Source organism: Dinoponera quadriceps, unplaced genomic scaffold, assembly GCF_001313825.1.
Source record: "Dinoponera quadriceps isolate SergipeBrazil2010 unplaced genomic scaffold, ASM131382v1 scaffold942, whole genome shotgun sequence".
In the NCBI taxonomy this organism is placed as follows: Eukaryota; Metazoa; Arthropoda; class Insecta; order Hymenoptera; family Formicidae; genus Dinoponera; species Dinoponera quadriceps.
In genome coordinates, this window is record NW_014555154.1 from 453,723 (window position 1) to 468,162 (window position 14,440).

Sequence of the window (14,440 nt, forward strand, 5' to 3'; positions counted from 1 at the left end):
GGGGGGGGGGAGGGAGGACGTGTCGTCACTTCGATATCGCGATGCTGATCGACTGGTCAACTTCGCTGCGCGCCGATTAATTAGAAACGTCGAAGACGCATTTAGTCGACGTCACGATGTCGTTAAAGTCGCGTAAAAGCGCGGCCGTTTGCCAACAGATCCTCCCCCGATAGAGGCAACCGCGTTCCTCTAGTTCGAATGGAAGCACGGCAGTATGGCTGTGGAGATTTTATTACTTTATTGCCGCGGCCGTTAAAAGAAAAACCGGTATGGCCATTGCGCCGAGCTCAGCGGACAACGGATCCCATTCCATTAGAACAAAGACGGGGATTACCGGCCGGGCAGATTGCACCCCCGTCGCAAATGAAATCTCGGCTGAAACTTTTTCCGCGTTTAACCCCCTCTTGGCTAAAGGCTTCCCCCGTCCTACCCTCCCGCCAACCCCCCTCCGTCCCCCCGCTTCCCAAGCGCGATCTGCCGCAGCGAGATGAAAGAAAACTTTTCACTTTCCGCGCCGAGTTTGCTCGCGCGCGGCCTCCGTGGACCTCGAAATCTTTTCGCTCGCTCGCCGAATAAAAGACCAGAGGGTGACGCGAGGGTAGGGGCGTGCGCTCCTTCTTTTCCTTACGTACTTTTCTTCAACGGCGTCCGTCGGAAAAGCCAAGGGTGGAGAGAAAGGAAGAGAGAGAGTCCGTCGCGCAGCGGTGGGGAAACCGAAAGGAAAAGAAGGAGAAAAGGGGGTAAGGAAAGTCTCTTTCTCTCTTTCTCTCTCTTTCTCTTTCTCGGTCTCGCTATCCTCTAGCCCCTCTCGCCAGAAGGAGCGGCAGGGGCGCGGGTACTGCAATCCGGGTGGGGGTAAGACCGGCGGTTGGCGCCCCTTAACTACCCCTCACCGGGCAAATCAATAAAAATACGAAAGTGTTCTTCTTCGGGACTTCGGTGTGCCGTTCACGCGGACAGATCCTCTCGTATTTGCGGCTATAACCGAGGCCAAGAACGAACGAATTACGCGTTGAGGAACGAACGTCACATGTGCTGCGGGTTATACACGCGCCATTCACGCGTGCATAACACGACCGGGGATCTTGCGAGAGTAAAAAATTACACGGCCGATATTCCGTGACTGGCCTTGCTCGCGACCCTGGGACGCGAGCGGGATGAAAATGCGCGCATTTCCAGCCGAGCGACGTGATCTGGAAAATAGGTAAAAAGAGAGAGAAGAGAGACGTACGCACGGGAGTAACCTGTGAGTCCTCTCTCGCTGCGAGTCGACTTGCTACTTTGAGTGGAAAAATCCACGAGGAGGAAATGAAAGAAAATTAAGTGATTTCTGCCCGTTTCATCGGGCATCGTAGGAAGCCCTATTAATTAGGGTAATTTATGTTCGAGAAAATGCGATTTCGGCGCGCTTGTTTCGTAATTCTCATACGTCCAGATAATTTACATCATTTAACTATCTGCATTTCTACTGAAATAATTCACACGTGCATTCCGCACATTTGCGCCTCCAATGTCTTTCACGTTGAATTTCCACCGAACTACTTGTGGAAGATACAATTGCATCGATAGAACGTATATTCTAGCTAATGAATGAATGTGGGCGATAAATTATATTTCGCTTTCTTCTGTATTCCAAAAGGTACTAACCCATGTAAAATCAATCAATCAAACAATATTTACAAAGACGATCAACATTAAACGTTCCTTATTTTCTAAACTTAATTTTGACCACGAGGAGAGCTCGTTAATCGGTCGTCAGATCGGAAAAAGTTCGATCATCAACCGGACGCGACGAAAAACGCCGCTTAAAAGCCGCACGATGTGATAGTCAGTTGTTTCTTCGTCGCATTTTCGAGCCTCGAGTGCCGCGGCATGTGTTGCTCGCTCCGAACAACGCTCAAAGTTTGTCGGGTGAGCGAGTCCCTCGGACGACCCTCGTGTCGTTTTCAAGTCGGTGCAAAGTGCCTTCAAGTCGAGGATACTTGTAAGTCGAAGCATCTCGGAGAGAAGAGGAGAAGCAAGACGGGATGAGGCGAGACAAGGCGAGGTGAAGCGGCGTGCGCGTGATGTTTGACTAGCGTCTTCGTGCGGGTAAGAAAGCCTCACGATCGCGCACCGCCGACCTAGACGTGTATCCGGCGACCGGGAAAAAAGCAACGCGACGAACAGCGTACTCGAAGCGCCGCTCGGAACAACGTCGCGGGAAACGGAATCCAATTTGAGCCAACTTCGAGCTTCAACTATGCATCGATGCACATTCGCAAACTTATTCGAGAAGCTCAAACTAATGCGGCTCGCGCGATAAATAATTAATCGGTACATTACGGATTGTATTGGGTTGCTCGAGATAAGTTCGTAAAAATCCTTACTGTATTCTTACAGTCAGGTACTATAGTTACAAATACCACAAATACTTTTCTATACATATATAGTATACATATATAAATATACAATAAAGTTATATGCAACCACGAAAGTATCCGTTTTGAACTCGTCGCAAAAATTCTTATACGGAAAAAAAGTTTTGTTGAATTTACCAGACAGTGAACGAAACAAGCGCGTTTTGGTTGAAAGAAACAGAATTTCTGGTCGGAAGAAGAATCGTATTTGGATCGTAAGAATCGGAAATTCTGTTTCCTTCAACCAAGAACGCGCTTGGATCGTTCACCGTATGGTAAATTCAACAAAACTTTTTTTCCGTGTACTCATCGAACTTATCGAACAAGTTGATACCGACGTGGTAAAAAAGCACAAGTGCTCTCGATTTACCTTCGTCGCGACTTACACGTCCATAATTCACTCAAGACGGACGTGTGCGGCGAGTAACGAATTTTTGTCTCGGCATAGCCGAGCCACCGTCTCTTTCGCTCTTTCTCTCGGGGAATGAATCGTGGAAAAATCCATCCCCTTCCCGATAGGACGCGGACGAGATAGCCGAGGGTGAATCTTAAAATACAACCCCTCCGAAGACTGCCGACCCTGCCAGCCACCGCCACCTCCGCTCTCCCATCTCGCTGGTTCCTTCGGCAACCCCCTTTGCGCGTATCTCTCTCATTGCCCCTGCCCCCGCCGCCTCCTTGTTTCGTGGCCGTACACCCTCGCGATCCGGCAAATCATCCGGCGCTACGTTCTTTTGTTCCTTCTTCGTGCCGCGAAAGATTTTCGCCGGATGGAAGAGAGCCGGAATACTTCGGAGTACTCGCGAGATGCCGGCAATAATTTATTCGTAAGAACTCCAATATAGAACTCCCGGTACTAAATGAGAAAAAAAAGAAAAGAGACCGAAGGCGGTGTTTCGTTCGGTTCAGATGTTCCTTCTCTCTCCCTCTCTCTCTCTCTCTTCTTGTTTTCCTTTCTTTTCGCGCAGTTATCGATTAATCGTCTCCCGAGCGTAAAAACCACCCCCTTCGACCACGGTGAAGGTTATAATTTATCCGACGTGAAGAACTCGAAGATGTTGCGAGTCGGCGACGGAAGTTCCGTTATCCCGCGCGAGCACCGGCCGACGTGGTTCGACGGTGTGTTGCGTGTTTTTGCGCGACAGCAATTCGCGTTGCGCAATTCCGCACGGGCGAAATGGGTAATTCGGCGTGCGAGAATCTCAATCGGAGACCAGAACCAACTTGAGTTCGACGTCGTTAAAGAAGGGGACAAAAATCCCGTGGCCCTTTGTTCGCAGCACGCCATTTTATCACTCCTCGCCTCCGCGCCAGACGAATACACCCCTCTTTCGGCATATTTCAAGTGACAAAAAGCATCCCTTCCGAGGACTGAGATTCATTTTCTAACCGCCCCTCGCCACCATCTCGCCCTCGTCCGTTGCATAACCAACGTCTCGGGCATTAATTGCCCTTATTTCGCGGCAAAAAGCGGGCGATATTTTTCAGCTTAATGTTATGAGAGAGCGATGTAATTTCGTTATTAGGAATTTTACGTTCGCTTATCCTGAAACCGGTCCGAAGGCGTTAACGAAGTGTCGAGAATTTATCATTCGCCACCCCACCCCCCTCTCTTCTCAACATTCACATCCGAAATTATGAGCCTTTGCAAACAATTCGACTGATATTTTTATACTTGTAGAGTAGTCTGACGCTTCGCTGATAGAAAATGATACACAGAAAAAGATTAGTCTTAAATCAAGAATAGATATTCTCATATATAAGCAAGAATATGATAATCTATAGTAAATGATTTTTCGTCCTGATTTAATTCAATTTGTATCGATGCAAATATTATTATTATTTGCGCTCAATTCAAGACTAACAATCTTCTAAGAATATTATAATATTCTTGCTTATATACGAAAATATCTATCATTAATTTAAAACTATTTTCTTCTGTGTAGTTAGTTTCGACACCAAACATATTTTATAAGAATACTAACATATAAGCTTATTATCGCTGACACAGTAACAATTACTAAAAAAATTCTTCTAATTATTTTTGTGATTAAAAGGCATGATTGGCATCGAACTAACTGTAATTTTCTATCAATGTCCCCGGGAACAGACCTACGCATACGGTCTATTTAATTTGTAAAATACGTTATTTTTTATTTTACTTTAGTAACTTTCGTGATAATTAAAAGTGCACGATACGCACGTTGCAGTGTTAATTTGCGTAGTCGGTGTAAATGGCGATGTGATCGGGAAATCAAGCGATAACAATATCAAACGATAATACGAGGGAGGCTTCGAGGTAGGATTCCTCTAATCGGAAATTCGATGTAGAAACTGGATTTCAAACTTCGCCAGCTCGTGGAAAAGATGTTAAATTCGGTTTGCGTTGCCCGCCGTACGGCGGTCTTCCAGACCAGGGAAACGTCATTGGTGGTGAACTTCACAATGTTCTGTGTAAAGTGCATAACGTCGCGCTCTCTCGTTTAAAAGTCGCGCTTGTTAATCAGATAGGCGGGTGTTATATTTTTGTCGGGTGTCGTTCCTCCGCAAAATTCGCGGGCGAATTATCCGGAACACACGTTCGGATCGTCGTCTCGGACGACGCGCCAATTGATAAATCGACGCTCGCATTTTCGGCTGGCAACGACGACTCGCGCGCGATTTCTGTTTCGTTGCGACTCAATTTCCGTCGTGTATATTTTAGGTATTAAGCGAGCCATCGGCCATTTTATTCGTCTTTCATTCCCCCGAGCCGCGCCGAGGATCGGGGGTGAGGCGGGTGGATCTGCAGTCGAGGGTGAGTCGACGTCAGAAAAACCACCCTCGTTCAATTCAGCCATCCCTCCACCCCCGGCTTTTCCAACCCCTTTTCGCCATTCCAGTCCACTTCGTGGCAGTCGATGACTGCTTGCTCGTCCCGGAGGGTGGGGGTGCCCTTTGAAAAAAGTAAATCTAAAGTAAAATGGCCGTGTAGCGTCCCTCCCGCTTTCTCTCTCGAGGGATGAAAAGAGCGTAAAAGAGAAAGACAGAGAGAGAGAGAGAGAGAGAGAGAGAGAGGGAGGAGGGAGAAAGAGAGAGATTGAGTTCATTTTCATGGAATTCAACCGGGTCAATTTATAAGACGCGATTCGGGCTTCGTCGAGGCGGCGTCTTTACGGAGTTCGGTTTTACTTTGAGATTAAGGGGCTTCCTCGAAACTTGCAATTTTAATTTTACCTTAATCGCTCGCGTAGCTTAGCCGCGCCGCGGATACGAGAGAAAACAAGTGCGGATCGCGGACGAGCCACTCGCGAAAAATTGGCTCCATTAATGCCGTAATGATTTCACAGATTCTCTCTGTCTCCCTCTTTCTCTATCTCCTTCCCACGAAGATCCACGAAAGATTAAAGGTTCGTCGCGCTTCTGATCCGTTCGCTCTCTGTCCAGATACGCGGATCTCTCTTTCTCTCTCTCTCTCTCTCTCTCTTTCGACGCGGAGTAAACCATGCTTCCGAGCGACTCCTTCGGCAACGCGCGCGCAGCGGATATTTTCGTAATCGGCGACGCCGATCCGAATCGGAAAAGCTGGTCTTTCGATAAATATTTGATCGGCGCTCGGAGCGACGTACCGGCCGCCGCGCGACGACGTCCCGTCGATTTCGACAGGACAGCGAGCCACGGCGTCGGGCCTCTATGTTTTCCCTACGAAGAACGTGATCCGACTCGGCGACAGGATCAGCGATCGCCGGCAGCCGTAAACGTCGTCGTCGTCGTCGTCGTCGGCGATTCGGCCAGGCAACGAACGGAATCAAAACACACCACCATAGGGAGCTTAAAGCGGCACTGTTGCGCACGTTCAAGTGAAACTTCCAAGTCGATCGCACGTGGAAGCGAGAACTCGACGCCGAACTTGAACCTCGCCGACGTTCGCCGGCGATTTTGCCGGCTCTCCGGCTCGCCGAGCGCTACATCGCGGCGATCGTTTCCCCGCGTTCTACGCGGGAGGAGACTAACGACGACGACGAGAATCTCGCACGGAGGAGAACTCGCGAATTCACCGGGAGAATTCGCGACCAAACGCCACGGATACGTCCGTCCTCGAATACGAAAGCGAGCGCCGCGAGACTTGTACGCGCACGTGTCCGACGCGGCGTAAGCTCTGAAACTCACCTTCGAAACGGCGCGACGGCCATCCCCCACCTCTCTCTCGACGGCCGGGCCTTTTGATCGACTGCGAAAAAATCCGAAAACCCGTTTCTCAAAAGTGACCCTACCTGGCGTAACGGAGCGCGCGCGGTCTGCCCGAAGGGTCGCTCGCAGGAGCAAGAGCGAGAGGGAGGGACGGAGAGGGAGCGAGGACGCACGGCCCAAACGGCCCTTTCCGCATTAGCATAACCTTTACGGTTTGTCCACGTGTGCACCGGTATGCCATAGGGGTAATGCTGTGTAGAACTGGTCAGGTAAGTTTTTTTGCACTTTTTAATTTCCGATGACCAGATGCCCGGCCGAGTGAGCGAACGGCCGGCCGGCCTGCCGGCTTGCGTAAAGGGGAAGAGCGCCGCTCCTTTGGCCTGACCTCAATGAGATGACCTCCCCACCCCTCGTGGCACCCGGATGACCCCGTAAAAATTGCGGAACCGGTTTCCGCAAGCGGCTACCCGGGATTTTTCGGACGTTTTAACGGCCGCGAGACCGGCTGCGCCGTGCGAGAAAGAGAGAGAGAGAGAGAGAGAGGACTTACGGTGAGTAAACGACGTTAGTTCGAGTGCCGATCGTTACTGTACGCCTCAACGTGACCGGCATATGTTTCTTCCTTTAGCGTTACACGATACTCTCGACTCGAGAACCGAAGTGCACTGAAAGATGAGTTCGCTTGGATCTACTTGGCAATAGACGACCAAACGCGTTTTGATTGAAGGAAACAAAGTTTCTAGTTTTCAGAGATTTGGTTTGTCTAACCGGAAATTGTGTTTCCTTCAATCGAAACGCGTTTAGTTGTTCATTGTTAGGTAGATTCAACCAAACACATTATTTCCATGTGCATGCGACCGAGCTCGGCGTTGGTCATCTCACGATCTCCTCGAATGATGTTTAATTTTCCCGCAATTGTGGAAATATATTTCACGAGACGATAGAGAAGGAACAAACGTAGGAAAAGTATTTCGTTTTTCATTTGTGAGTCAGTCATAAGGAAGACCGAAATGTCGCGGATCGTATTATATGTGTCGTATTCTCCAAATTTTTTGGAGCGAAATCTCACTCAAACCGAGTGAAAATACATTCCGAGCAACACCATTCGGAAGCGCGAGAGCGAATGTTTAACTCGAGCTAAGAGTCGATCCGAGCTTAGATTCTTAAACCATACGAGTGAATATTTCAATCGGTCAGGAAAAAAGGAATTAGCTGTCTATACAATACAGTTGAAATTTAATTACCAAACCTAGTTTTTAGTATAGTTGCAAGTAAAAACTAGGTACGGGGACAAGAAAATTAGCTAAAGCTAAGTTAATTAAATTTTCGTTGTATGGACAGCTCATTTTTACCTGTGGGAGCCAGTTTTCAGCTGTGGACGCTAATTCTCCCTTTCCGTGCGATTAAAGCAAAATTATTCCTGAGACGATGAAACGGATTCACTCTGTAAGAATGAAAAATTCCCTGAAATTCGAGCGACCGTCACTTCGCATTTTCGCAACGAAACGTCGCTGCGAGAAGAAATTTCGAGAGCCGTATGTCGAGAAGAACGCACTGAGACTCGCGATCGCGCGGTTCACTTGGCGCGGGCGATCTTAAGCTGTCTTGTAACGTGTCCTCCTCCGAAGAAAGGAGCGAGCTCACGTCGAAAGGCGGCGGGAGAGCGGCGGGTAAGATAAATCGCGCGTATCAAAAGCATCCATTTTGGTGTCAGAGACTCAAGTTCCGGAGTTCAGGAATCTCCCGGGAGGATCGAAGAGAGGAGGTGGCGGCCGGAGGGGGAGGGGGGGTGAGGTATGACCCGGTGAAGGAAGGTAATGGACTCACGGCGACCGCATTGCTACAATGCGCGCGGCGTTACACCGCGCGCGCAATGTGAAATTAAATCGATGCAATCGAACGACAGCCCTCTACTTCGCCGCCTGGGCTTCACGGCCGATTTAGCTAATGTCTACACGCCGGATTATCAACACGAGCTACGTTATACGCTCGCATCCAGTAAACAGTCGCGTGTACCGGGCGCCGAGGTGTCGAAAGCGTGGAAACGTGATAAGGTGAGAATTTTACGGACTCGACGCTCGACTGACTAGCGAGAACCGGTGTCGGGAAGGCGCGAGGAAAACAAATCGAAGCCGCGTTCGCGACACTTTCTCTCCTTCCCTCCTTTACGTTAGGCATTCTGCTTTCGCGCGACTTCGAACCACGGACCTCGAATACTCGCGCGGAAAAAAGGAATTAGCTGTCCATATAACTGAATTATTTATTTACCAGACCTAGTTCTTAATTGTCGGAGCTCAAATCTAAGTAAAGGAGCGAAAGGAATTTGCTAAATTAACTAAATTTCAATTGTATCATATGGACAGCTAATTTTTACCTGTGGGAACCCATTTTTAGCTATGATAGTTATACTGAGAAAAAAATGTAATTGAATCAACGACGTTCTGCTTAAGTGAACACAATTTTCCTAAGCGCAACGTTTAGTTCGCCGGAACAAATTATAGAATTTCTGTAACGAGTCATCGGTTGATTCAACGATTGCGCTTTGGTCGGTAACCATATCAGCGCGACATATCGTTGTGCCGATGCGTAATTTGTTCGGTGGACGGTGACATTTGAACGAAGGTGGCCGCCGGTTTTGTAGATCCGACCGCTTTTGTCTCTCAGTGTAATTCTCAGCTGCGGGTGCTGCTTCTTTCTTTCCGTGCGGGATTTCTGGAGAATCCGGAAGGATCACGCGTCGTCGCGCGTCGCGCGCCTCGAAAGTCCGTCGAAACGACGAGCGAGATGGAATCGCGCGGCGATTTCGCGGCAAACGGCGACGAAAGAAATCCGAAAACGGGGCGAAACACTTCTCGCTTCAGCCGTTCGCCCGACGGGAAGAAAAAGTCGAGCTCAGGGCGGTTCTCGATTCCCCCTCTCCGTGCGGCAGGGAGCCGCTGAGAACTGACGGGGGGGTTGGGTGGGCCAGCGCGGGGGGTGACGAAGGAAGAGAGACGGCGAAGGCGGATGGAGACGGTGGTGGAAGGAGGGCGGCATTAATTACGGTCCTTTATTATAAAAACTGAACTCCCTCCGGCCAGGAGAGAACGAAGAGAGGCAGATAAGGAGGGAAAAAGCCCCCGACTCCGACGGCTACCGCCCCCCGCGGCCCGCGTCCACCCTCTCGTCCGGCCACCAATCCTTCCGACAACCCCGTGCCCCCGCCGCAGAACGTCTCCCTCTGTTCAATTTAAAATACTTAATCTGTCTTAGTCCGGAGCCGTGCGCGTGGTTGTCAAATGCAACTGTTGTCGCGAACGACGCGACAACCGTCTCTCCCCACGGCGGCTTGAAACGCGCGAGGATACGCTCTCCCGATATCGAGAACGCAACAGTCCCTTGAAAGAAGATCTACCCCCGCTGATGGAGAGACGGTGCGAAAAAGAAGGGACTTCTCGAGCCTGTGTCACTTGTTATTTCATTTATGTAAATCCTCGCTCATATTTACTCACGCACACTTAGAGTAGGCGTTTAGGTTAAAATCAGTTGCACAGTTATTGCCCTACCTCTCGGTCACTGCACGACGTTAATACCCCTTGATTTTATAATCTACTCCGTCTAATGAGGAAATATTTTTTTTTTTTCGCAATTGGGGCGATATGGAGAAAAATATTCTTCAGTCAGCTGTGAGAGAAATGAGTTACGGTGGTGATCTTGTGGGATTCGCATCAGCGGCAACGGCGCTGACTGATCACTCGAGTCTCGTACCTGCAGTTTTGTTTCTTATCCACGGTTCACGTTAACCCCTTGACCCTTACGATCACATGTAACTCGTATACCACGTGCGTCCAGTCGGTCGAGTTCGACCAAGCGACATCGAGTCTCGCGTCTCGGGATTCATCAATCGGCGCGGCGGTCCTCGGTCGCAGTTGAGAACCACCGCGGAAAATAAGAAACGGGAAAATGGCGAGGATTTTAATTTGCATCCCCCCGCCGCTCTCACCGCCTAGCCGCTATCCCGCGACTTGCCACCCGCGCCCGGCTTGTCTTTTGCAGAGCTCGAGAGTCTAGCTACTTTCTCCGGAGGGGCGGTATAGCGAAGGCAAGGGGGGCGAGAGCGCGGACCGAGCGGCAAGGCGCGCGGGAGAGCGTGGGCGCGGAAACGAAGGGGGATGGCTGGTTGGAGCGAGGGGGGCAAACGGTTGGAAATATCATAGCCGCACGCGCAGAACGAAATTACCGATTTGCCTTGGGCGTTCCTTCCTTTTTTCCGATTCCGCCGAGCTCTTCACCTCGGACCCCGCTAAGTCCTTCATCCTTCTTCCTTTATCCTTGTGCGTTTCTCTTCGCAAGCTCTCTTTCTCTCTCTCGCCTATCCTCTCCTCTTCTCCGCGCTCTCCTTTGCCCACCGACGGGCCACCCTTCTTCCAAAGCCCCGGCATAGCAAATAACTTTCATAATTCTCGATTAGAAAGTTTTCCACCTCGAGCCGAGCCGTGGAAGGGGCATCGTCCTCTTTTTCGATCTCCGTCTCTCGCTTTCTTCCTGCCGCCCATCTTCCCGCCGGCCCTCTTTCTGTTTTTCCTCTCTCTCTCCCCCTCCCCCCATCCCCTGGTCGTCCTTCTCGCCCCCTGAGCCACCCACCGTCTCTCAGCGGCCCTTTTCTCCGTCGAGCCCTTTCTTCTCTCTCTCTCTCTCTCTCTCTCTCTCTCTCTCTCTCTCCGGCTGCAGCCCACCAGCCGAGAGAGAGTCTCAAAGAAGGGAGATGAAAATCAAAATCGACTTCGATCCGCGTTCTCGGAGCCGTCGACCCTCATTACCCGTGGAATTCATCATTCCCGATTAGACCCGCTTAAATTCGGCTTCCACGAGCGCCGTCGGACGGTAGGATCGGCGGTAGGATCGGCGCAGGATCGTCCTTCGCGGCTCAACGGAACGTACGGAACGCTCAACGGCCGGATGGACGCGCGAATATTTTTCACCTGGCGCTTACTCGCGTTCACCACGTAAGCGGGACGTTTAATTGCATTCTCGCGAGGCGAAGAGTGGATAATGATGTTTGCGAAAGCTTAGCGAAGTTGGCGAACGCGGCAATTACACGCTCGTAAACCGTTTTAACGCTAGAAAGATGGCCCGGCGCGAGGTGTCCTGTTTCCGGTTACGATTACTCGAGTAACAATTAAAAGAGACATTACGATTTGCGCTCGCTCCTCGCGACTCCTAATCCATTCGCGCGATATGACACCCGGCCGTTGTAAAACTTACAAACAGAGGCCTCGCGGTTTTTCTCTCTCGACGCGTGAATCCTTCAAAATACATCGGAACATTGTGACGTACGTATATTTCGATGTACGGTTCTTGATGCGAAGCAATATACCGGGATAAATGGCAACTTTATCGTCGTCTACTTAGCGCGGTTGATTATCAAATTAAATTTACTAAAAGCAGAACGCCAGCACACAATACACTCCCGGTGAGACTCCGATAAAGTTTCGCAGGCGGCGGCGGCGGCAGTTTCAAGTTTGTGATCAAGACTGTACCGTGATCTTATTGAAGGTACCGAGCAAATGGTTCCTGACTGGAGGGTCAGCTCGAAGGGTCACTCGACATATGGCCCAGAACCTGGCCCCGCGGCACGCATTACGCAGCACGAATTCAATCCCCTCCCGATTTCAGACAGTTTCCCGAACACGCCTTTTTTATTCTCTCTCTTATCCCTTCTCTTCCCGTTCTAAAGAGCGGAGCAGAAAGGATTCTTCCTTCCTTCCTTTTTTTTATTTTTTTATGACGAACCTTGTAAAGCACATATTCCCGAACGAAACTCGCGCTCTTCGGCGATTTGGCTAAAGAAAAAAAAAATCAACGAGACGAACCTCATTCGCCGACGACAACGTACTGCGATGTTTCTTTCTTCAACGCTTTCGTAGTCTTGCGCAACGTCCGAGGAGCACAGTCCGAGGACAAGAATCCCGTTTAGTTTTTAGTGCGGCAACTTTTCGCGAAGTGCACCGACCCATTATGCGCGCGCGCGCGTTAGTATCTATTAATGAATAAAACTTCGCCCCGGTTCTGCCGGCTGAATGTAACTTCACTTATATACGCGAGATTTGTGTTTCGCGGGATGCATGTATGCGCATCGCGGCTCTGAATATCTCGCTCGCATATGTGTACGTGTGTGTGTGTGTGTGTATCAGCCTGTGCGAGTGCAACGACTACGTAGAGCGACAGCGTGGAATAAAGAGAAATCGAGAAAGGGGTGGAAGAAAGAGATCAAGGAGGCTGCCGCGCTGCCGGCATCTCGACCATGGTACCCACTTCGCTTCATTAATTTCTCGCAAAGACAGTGTCAGAGTCACGGGGGTTTTCCGGCTGCAGGCTGAGGCTCCTGGGGACCCGAGACTCCTCCGCTCTCTTACGGTCTGGTATTTAAATTCAAAAACGAGAGCAAGCCAACCGACTCCTTTTCTCTCTTTTCTCATCGTCCTCGTCTCGCTCGCGGCGTTTCCTAATGTTTTTCCCTCGTTTCTCATCCTTCCCTCGAACCTCACCTCCGCGCCACTCCGGCCGCCACCCCCCTGCCCACTGCCTGCCTCCCTCTCGCCTTCCCCCCTCTGGTCCCCCCCTGCGCTCGCCTGTCCGCCGACAGTACCACCCTCCGGCCACCCTCCTCCCCCCGCAGCCACCTCGTTCCACGAAGGCTCAGTCAATAAAGTATTCTAAAAAGCCCGCGCGAATAAGAGCCGTCTTACTCCCTCTTTCCCCCTACCGCCATCCAGCAGCCATCCTCATCCCCCTTCTCGCTTCTAGCTGGCAATCCCCTTCGCTTCTGCTACTTCTTCGTCCCTGGGCTACCCCGTCCGACCCCGCCGTGACGATGGGTGGCGGAAGAGGAGGAGGCGGGGGAGGTGGAGGAGGTGGAAAAATAGGGGTGGCAAAAAACGTCAATAATATCGGCAAGATGGAAGCTGCACGGGTGTTTTAAGAGAGTCTTAACCCCTGTGGTTTTCGCCGTTGCCTCCGAATCCGCCAGCCTCGCGCGCGCTTCTCGCCTTCGGTCGGTTAAGGGCCGTTCGAGAGATGATGCTTCGCGTTCCTCTCTCTTGCTCCCCTTCACGGACACCACCGACTCTTCTTCTTTTCTTTCTTCCCTTCTCCTTCTTCGTCTTTTAGCGTTACTCTAGCGGGACGCCTCCACTGGAAAATATTAATATCCCCGCACGCCACTCGTGGCAGCTACCACGTGTCGCGAGTTTATCAGCGGGACTTAAAGTCGAGTAGCTTCATTACTTATTGTTAGTAAGTGCACGATGTTTCACGGTGCGACGTGAATGTATATATCCGAGAACAATGCGAATCGATTGGAATCATTTACGTTGCTCGGCATTTTTATTTCGTGGAAATGATGCTTATTACACGACACTTCCTGTATCATTCAATAATACATACTCTATTAATGTAATTTTCGCAATTTCTTGTATTTTTCGAATGCGATTTTTATAACCTTTATTTTTTTATTATGATAATACTAAGTTAATACTCGCCTAGTAGTATTATGGATATAAATTTTTTTCTGTTACAGAAAAGTCCAAAAATTTTACACAGAAGGACGCAAAGGCGGAGAATGGAATATGAAGAAAGAAAATCGCAAAAACAGAAACGAAGGGAAATCTTTCGAATAAATCAGACACTACGCTCCCTCTTACAATAAAATATTCAGATCTCTCAGTTACGATAATTTAGAAGATAATTCGCGAACTGTACCTCCTATTTCGCCGAAGCAAAAAGACAACAAGGAGAAAATCGAGAGGTGCAGCAAAGACAATTTTCTTCCTCGGATTCGGCAGTTCAAACAAATTATTTTTCTTTTTATAAATGTAAAGACGCACCAGAAA